Source organism: Martes martes, assembly GCF_963455335.1.
Source record: "Martes martes genome assembly, chromosome: 6".
Taxonomy (NCBI): domain Eukaryota; kingdom Metazoa; phylum Chordata; class Mammalia; order Carnivora; family Mustelidae; genus Martes; species Martes martes.
Genome location: NC_137893.1, coordinates 16,809,634 through 16,816,433, shown reverse-complemented (window position 1 = coordinate 16,816,433; position 6,800 = coordinate 16,809,634). Strand labels below are relative to the sequence as shown.

At 44.3% G+C, this 6,800-nt stretch overlaps 1 pseudogene across 1 annotated transcript; it reads right to left on the bottom strand.

The window, feature by feature from the left end:
* Positions 1-1,970: 1,970 nt before the first annotated feature.
* Positions 1,971-2,942, bottom strand: LOC308344284 (DNA repair nuclease/redox regulator APEX1-like; annotated as a pseudogene). The gene has a single exon. The product of its transcript is annotated as a DNA repair nuclease/redox regulator APEX1-like (transcript).
* Between the last annotated feature and the right edge of the window lie 3,858 nt (positions 2,943-6,800).

Sequence of the window (6,800 nt, the reverse complement as noted above, 5' to 3'; positions counted from 1 at the left end):
CCCTCCTTAAGGGCCGGGGTTGGGTCTCCTGCTCGTTGTATGTGCATGATCCTTGCACAGTGCCTGGCACATACACGGTACTCAAAAAACACTTGAGGAGGGGCGCCAGGGTGGCTCAGTCAGTTAAGCGGCTGCCTTTGGCTCAGGTCATGATCCCAGGGTCGTGGTATCGAGCCCCACATCAGGCTCCTTGCTGCACGGAGAGCCTGCTTCTCCCTTTGCCTGCTGCTCCCCCAGCTTCTGCTCTCTCCTTCTCTCTATTGGACAAATAAATAAACAAAATCTTATTTAAAACAAAACAAAACGAAACACAAAACACTTGAGGGACTGCCTAAATGCATGAACGGAGCCCAGACCACAGCGCTCTCAGAAGACCTTAAGGCACAGAGCTGCAGCCAGCACAACAACCAGCTAACGTCAGGAACCTCCCACATAGCCGTGAACTTTGGCCCGGAGAGATGCTCGAGGGAGATCCCAGAGCTATTCCAACATTGCCACCTCCGGGCTGCATGGCGGTTGGAAAATTCAACCTCCAGGACAGGGCGCGTGAGAGAGACAGATGCTAACGTGGCCCACAGGCAGCTGCTGTATGGCTATTACACACGTGGTGGTCTCGGGGGGCTAGAAAGCCCAGATGCCACAGCGCGACTTAAAATAACACACCATTTGTGTGGGATGTTGTAAACCACCAGTCATCAGCAGACGGTTGCTAAGCTCCGGGAACTGGCCGTGAGGATGCCTTTGGAGATCGGGGCATTGTGCAATTCCAGCAAGCCGGGCGCCGCCCGTACAGCGGACGTCCTAACCAGCAGGGGACAGTGCGGCGCGGGTGTGGGGACGCTGGACAGTCTGCGGGCTTTGCAGCCACACCTCCGCCCGCACCCAGTCGAGCTGCGTGTACAGCTGCCTTCCCCAGAAAAACTGGCAAGAGGAGTCGCTCCTAGAAGTTATACACATTTTCTCTACTTCTAAAGAGCGTTTCTGTGTTGCTCCAGGGATGTTTTACAAGTCTTATAGGTCATGAGAGGACCTCTGTGAATTCACTGCTTAGGCGAGGTCATTTTTGATTTAAAAAAAATAATTTGGATGCCAGGGGAAGAAATAGGGAATGAAAGAGTATTTAATAATTCTGCAAACTGAGTTGTGTTTTTAACATGGGGTATAAGGAGCCCACGTATGAGGCTTATTTCATAAAATGTGCAATAATTCATGAAAACATGGCCTTGTCTGTGCTTATGCCATGATGTTGCTAAAGCATACTGGCTAGCGACGGTAATTACAGCCTTCTTACTGAGAACCCTAGAGCAAGAATTTTGCACACATTTGCACACCAATTCAGTAAGGATGTAAGGAAGATATAAGCTACAGCCCTGTCTTATAAACTAGGAAGCTAGGCTCAGAGAGATTAACAAATGGGACTAGAGATGGCCAGCAATTATTATGGGCTGTGTGACGAAGCTCAAAATACAATGTTTTAATACTGCTTTTCATTTGAAATGTTCAAAATGCCACATTAGAATAATTTAAACTATTCAGTGGTGAGCATAGTCATGCTGAAACTATTAAAATCTTCCTGCAATTTTTACCTTTAAACTTGTGGCACTGAACAGAGCAAGCAAAAATTTTTTTTTGTCAAAGTAGACTTTTAAAAATTAGATAGACTAAAACACATCCCTATATTTTATTTTATTCGTTTTTTTGAAACAATGGCTCTATTTTCCTGCGGATGGTTCAAAGAAGTGTGTATATATATATATATATATATATATGAGAGAGAGAGAGAAAATTTTGGGTTTAAAGGAAACCTAAGTGTCACTAGAAGCCGGATTGAAGGACTCACATTTTTAGAAAGGAAATACAAGCAGATTTCTCCAGAGAGCAGTTTTTAAAGAAGTTGGTGGTGGGGGAGTATGTTTTAAAGCTAGCTTGGAGGGCTTATTTCCCAGGCTTAGAGTAATTTAAGGGAGGTGTCACGGTGCTAGGTTTAGGGTGATGGGACAGTGGTCACTGCCCCGGCCCTTGGAACAGATCTTGCTGTCACAAAGTGCAAGGTAAGAGAGAGTAATCTCGGGGCCAACCAACATTTTTGGACTGAGCATTCATCACGTGGGCCCCGAAGGTGTAGGCATAGGCCCTATTGGGGTAGGGGTGCCCCAAACGGTCCGCAGTAGCACAGCCTTAGCAATTTCCCAAAGCATTGACGCTCTTGTGGAGGGAAGCCTGCCTTCTTTGTGTTTCCCTTGGGGTGGAAAAGGTGGATTTTTTCATGAGCTACACTGAGGTCTTCACGTAGCACAGGGGGCTTGCATAAAGCTAAGCCTTCTAGAATTTGCAAACGGCTACCTCCCAGCACCGCTGAGACTCTAGACCTCTACCTGCTTTGGGTACATCAGCTGTTCCAGAACAAATGTGTCAAATCTGGCCACAGTCACTCGGCCTTCCTGATCATGTTCCATGTCCCCAGTATGGGAGACTTTGATTGGGTGCTGGTGGGGGAACAGACCTGCACCTTGTACCCTGTACCCTTCCTCGTCCAACGGTGCTCACCAGGGCTGATGGGATAGTTCGGGCAGCTCGTGAAGTTCAGCCGATAGTTTGTTCTCTGAACATTCGGTCTTCCTGAGGCACAGGACTTCTGGGGCTTCTTCCAAGACCCAGTCTAAACCCTCCTTCTTAATCCAGGCTCGAAGCCCATCCACATTCCAGGAGCAGCTCTGGAGTGTGGCTGATTTACCACCGGGTGAGGTTTTCTGATCTGGGGGTGAGGGGGTCCCCAGACAGAACTAGCGCCTCTCCTGCTGCCTCTTTCATTTTGCTTTGCTCCCTCCTTATCCTTCTTGGCCTCAGGCTCAGTCTTGGGCTCCTTCCCGTCTTCTGCCACAGCTCCCGTTTCCCCATGCTTTTCCCACTGTAACGAATGCCCTTCTGAACATGTGCCACATCACCCACTGAAGCCGTATTTGTACTGTGTTACCTGCTTGGGTCCCACTCTGCCTCCCCTCCTCTAAAAGACATCCCCATATTTTGGAAATTACAAGTACCTGTCATACTTTAAGATCCTGCTGCATGGCTTACAGAGAGCATAAGATACACCATCAGTGCAAAGTCAGACTTTTGCATTGTTTCTGGTCTCATCTTACACCCAAACTGTGAGTCACTTTGATTCATATGAAGTAGAAATGCTTCATAAACATAAAATCAAATTATTTGCTAATTTCTTCATAGTCATCTCTTAGCTTAGTGTCATTATCTGGACTTTGCTCTTATTCATAAATGTTTGTGGTTTTTCAGGTGGTTGAAATGAGTGAAGTCATATAATGCTTTCAATTGGCTGACTATTACTTTACATAAATAAGCCTACTTTATCACCCTCTCCTAAAGAAGACAAAGATTTGTCTGAAATAATTATTACTGGTGTGGAATATAAAAGAGGCTCGAAAATACTTCAGCATCAAAGCATCTCTCAGACAGACAATCACTTGTCACTCACACTGCTTTTTAAACCCCCAGCATTCTATAGAAGGAACAATGTTTTGTTTTGTTTTGTCTTCCAGTTGGGAAGATTTACACAGTGATTTGTTTTTCACTTTTAATTAAACTTTTCACTTTTTGGTTGGACGTTTATATTTTTAGAGATCACACCTGTTTCCTTCTAGAACTAGAATTGTGTATTACAGAACGGTAGAGTTGAAAGGGACCCCGAAGACCGTCTAGTCAAATCCTCTTGTTTCACAGTTGAGGAAACACCATGTTTGGCATTTCTTCACTTTAGTGCAGATGAAGGCATCGCCAAAATCAATGTTACCTGCTTTGACATTTACATTGAAAGCCTGACCAACCCTGGGTTTGGGAATAAACAGGGATGAAAACAAGTTTATGAAGTCATCAATCCAGCTGTTGGACTGTTCTTCCCCCAAATAATGTCAAGTGAGTTGCAGACGTAAGTTCCTGAACTATATTATTTATTTCACAGAATAGAGATGGCTGATAATTTGTTTACTAAACTTTCTTTGGTCTCTGTTAGAGGATCCAGTCAAGGGTTAACACGCCTTAAAGCGCAATAGCCTATTACGGCAGTGAATTAGCGCCCTCTAGCACATTTCTGAGTTACTACTGCCAAAAAATCGTAGAAAATATAACTGAAACTGCGCTGGGTTCTTTACACCGTCTCACGTTTAATTCTCACAAAAGTTGTATGACATCCATTGAGACAGCGGTGTAAGGAGAGAAAGCCAATATGCAACGTGGCGAGGGTGCCTTCAAGAGTGAGAAGAGCTGTGGACGGGGAATGACTGACTTTACTGAGTGACACTCATGACCATGAAGAGGTCCTGGTCCTCTGGGGGCTCCCTGATTACAGTAGGAGAGAAAGAATTCCAGAAAGGAACGTTGCAATAGGCTAAGAACTATTGCAAGTTATTATCTTTTTTAATAGTGTGGGAGCAAGGAAACAGGACCACTAACTCTGCCTGGGGGTTGTGAGGATAGCTTCCGTGAAGAGATGACACTGGATGAAGAATTAAAAGAGGAGAGTAGTTTGACGGGTAAAGAACAGAGAAACGTCGTTCAGAGCAGCCACAGGGGCAAGTGCAAGGGCACCACAACTGGAGAACACTCTGATACGTAAGTATGAGTAATGCAGGGGGTCAGTGCTGTTGGAAACCGGGGTGCATGGGATGGAGGGGACAGAGGTGTCCGGAGCAGGTCTGGGAAAAGCTTCTATGACCACACAGTGAATATGGAACTTGTCTTCTTGACAATGGGAGTATTGGGGGTTTTCAACTGGAAAATAATATAATTGGATTTCTTTTTTTTTCCTCCACCTTAGAAGTTGAGAAATATTATAAGCCACGGTCAGAAAACTACTAAAACAAACATACTGTATAAAGCATAGTTATAAAGTCAACAGTTGTGTACCCCGCACTCTGGTATAGAAATACAACACTGTGAACACTCACTCCTTCTTTCTACCCCAGTTATAATCCCATTCAAGCCCCCAAAGACAATAACCACTGTCTTTGTGACCCTTATCACTACCTGGCTTTTCTTTACTGTTTCATTACTTGTATATACTTCCTCAGAAAATAACATTTCCTTTTAACTGCTTGCGAAGTTTTTATAAATGGAATCACACTTAAAATTTTCCTTGTGTTTGATTTTTACTGCTCCGCATAGTGTAACATTCGTCTTTGTTGGTTGTTGCTGTCACGGCCATTCATTTAAGTGAACTGCTGACCAGCCTTCTCCTGTCTGAATACCTTGTAATTTCTCTTGCATGGTGCTGTCGGAGATTTGTTCTTTGACTTTTTTAAACGAGTTCTTGGCCAACACCAGCACTACTGCCATGAGCTTTTGTACTTTATGTCCTACTCACATGTGCAGAACAGTTTCTCCAGCTGACTTCAATTTCTTTCAGGACGTGAACTCTGCTAGCACTGCGTGGCATCCACCAGTGGGGAGCGAGGAAATAGTGGCCTGGTCCACTTCCAGTGAGGGTGGAGAAGAGGTCCGATTGGAGGGATGGTCCTGAGGCAGCGTGGAGCTGTGTAGGAAATAGAGTGGCATCTATAGGTGACCCTGAGTTTTCCAGATTAAAAGACTGATATCCTTAAGTGACAGAAAAATTCTGGGGGAGGAGTAAGTTTTGGGGGGGGGGAACGAGTTCTATTTGGAGTTTGAGGTGACTTCTGGACATATAAGCAGAAATGTCTGCGAGGCAATCAGAAAGGCCTGTTGAGAACTTGGGAGGGGACGGGCTGGAGGGAAAGGTGTGGAAATGGTAACGTACAATTGGTTGTCAAAGACATGCGGAAAGAGAAAAACAGTCATTGAAGGCACTTTCTGACAGGCACTAGTCTCTTAAGAAACACAAGCATTGGGGAGGATGTGGAGAAAAAGGAACCTCGTGCACTGCTGGTGAGAATGCAAACTGGTGCAGCCACTGTGGAAAACAGTGTGGAAATTCCTCAAAAATTAAAAATAGAGCTTCCCTACCTATGACCCAGCAATTGCACTATTAGGTATGTACCCAAAGGATAAAAAAATGCTGATTTGAAGGGGCACATGCACCCCTGTGTTTATGGTGGCACTATCAACAAAGTATTTACCCAAAGAATATGCAGACACTAATTGGAAAGGATACATGCACCCCTCTGTTTACTGAAGCCTTGTTTATGATAGCCAAACTGTGGAACAACCCAAGTATCCAGTGACGGATGAATGGTTGAAGGAAAGGTGGTACATACACACAAGGGAATATTATTCAGACGTAAAAAGAATGGAAATCTTGCCATTTGCAGTGACGTGGATGGAGTTAGATGGCATAATGCTAAGCAAAATAAGAGAAAGACGAATCCTGTATGATCTCACGCATATGTGAAATTTAAGAAACAAAACAAATGAACAAAGGAAAAAGAGAGAGAGAGAAACCAAGACACAAATCCTTAACTATAGAGAACAAGCCGAGGCTTACCAGAGGCAGGTGGGTGGTGGGATGGGGGATAGATGATGGGGAGTAAGACTGCACCGATGCGTACTGAGCAGTACATAGAATTATTGAATCACTATATCATACGTTTGAAACTAATAGATCAATGTATGTTAACTCTACTGGAATTTTAAAAAACTTAATAAAATTAAAAAAAAAGAATGTTAAATGTATCAACTCATTTAATCTTCACAACAACCCAAGGAGTCACAGAATACCGTTATTTTCATTCTACAGATGAAAGAACTGAGGCACAGAGAGGTCAAAAGCTTGCCCAAGGTCATAGATCTAGCTAGTGGTGGCTCCAGGTGGA